We start from the raw sequence: 1,652 nt of genomic DNA on the forward strand, positions 1-1,652 counted from the left end.
ATTAAGTATGAGTGGCCCATGTTCTGTCAACAGACTTTGTCTTCATTCTCCTGCTCTTGACTTGGATTCCTACATTTCAGATGAGTATTGAGTCAGTAAGTCAGAGGCACTGGCATGCATATAAACATCAGAAAACTATGATGCAATGAAAAACAACACAATGGAAGTCTGTCGGAGTGGCTGAGCCGTCCAAGCAACTCCATTCAGGTTGCAATATCTACGGGTATGCGGGTTGACATTCTGCTTCTTGTGTGATTAGACTGACAAAAACTGTCTTTTTCCTCTCCTTGGCTTTCCAGTCCAACAAAAATTGGTAAAACTCGGGTGTTATCATTGTTTCTGCCCTACACTGCCACGAAACAACACAAGGAATATTTGTGAGGATGGCCCAGCGCGCCAAGTTGGTGAACTTCGTTCGGAAATTCTTCGCATATGACCACTTCTGACAAGATGTGACCAACAAACACTTGGTTCCTGTCCTCGGTCGTCCAGAACCGGTTGGGGAAAATGTGTGTTTTGCAAGCAGAAGGAGTTTGGACTCATTTACCGCAAACAGAGCTGAATATACACAAAAGGGTCAAGCTGCATTGGCCGGGAATCGGACCCGGGCCTCCCGCGTGGCAGGCGAGAATTCTACCACTGAACCACCAATGCTTGGTATTGGTGCTCTTGCACTTTGACTACATTCCAATGGTCTCGAACGGGTCGCCCACCGGATGAGCAGACCGCCTGGGGTGAATAAAGACCCGGACCCTTTGTTCCTTCTAAACAACACAACGTACTACTGTCAGGATGGCTGAGCGGTCCAAGGCGCTTCATTCAGTTTGCTGTCTTTATGGAGGCGTGGGGTCAAATCCCATTCCTGACAGTGTATAAAGACAATGTGTCCCTTCAGGCATTCATTTCCTTTTTGTGAGTGCGTGTTAGATAAATTGTAGAAGTTATCATTTATTTGCTTAGCTTGCATTAGTATAATGGACAATTTTAGATGTCTCGCCTTCAAAAAGAAGACTCAGCATCATCCGATGGAAGGGCGCCTGGACCAAGGACGTGATCGGATGTGGTCGGGTCGTGACAGGTGTTGGTTCAATATTATGTGTTGTGTCTTATTACTTAGAATACTATGTCTGGGAAAAACCCTCTTATTATCAAATATTTTGTGTTGTGTCTTATTGCTTAGAACATTATGATTTGTAAATCCCTCCTATTTCAAATAAATACAGGAGCGAGGGGGGGGGGGATTGTTTAGAGCGTGTTGAGAGGCTGTGATCTGAACAATCTCCCATACGCCCTCCTCATGAGAAAAAGAAACCAGCGTCTTCATTCCTTTTGTGTCTATTATAATGTTGGGTAAGATAAATCCAACATTAAATTGGTCCTTCGAGCCGGATGTCAACACACCCGAGGATTCCAGTTGTGGAGCCGACTTCCAGTTAAGAGACCGTGGCCACGGCAAGTAAGACCCTTTCCGGGACTGGTCTTCGTTCTCCTCAACTGGGATCTGAAGGTTGACGACAATCCACAGGATTGAAGACGAGTGGTGAGTTAAATTTTAAAAAAAATTTTAGGAAAAAAGGATTAAAGAGTGAGTGAATTGCGCGACGAAGAAGTCTGCGGCAGAATAAACCTTGTGTAATACTAGTCACTGGCAA

General features: G+C 44.9%; 1 non-coding gene across 1 annotated transcript; it reads right to left on the bottom strand.

Moving 5' to 3' along the window:
• Window positions 1-583: 583 nt before the first annotated feature.
• trnag-gcc (transfer RNA glycine (anticodon GCC)) lies at window positions 584-654 on the bottom strand. Its single transcript has one exon. It is a non-coding gene; the product is annotated as a tRNA-Gly (tRNA).
• Between the last annotated feature and the right edge of the window lie 998 nt (window positions 655-1,652).

The sequence above is a fragment of the Phyllopteryx taeniolatus genome, unplaced genomic scaffold (assembly GCF_024500385.1).
Source record: "Phyllopteryx taeniolatus isolate TA_2022b unplaced genomic scaffold, UOR_Ptae_1.2 contig_808, whole genome shotgun sequence".
NCBI classification, from domain to species: domain Eukaryota; kingdom Metazoa; phylum Chordata; class Actinopteri; order Syngnathiformes; family Syngnathidae; genus Phyllopteryx; species Phyllopteryx taeniolatus.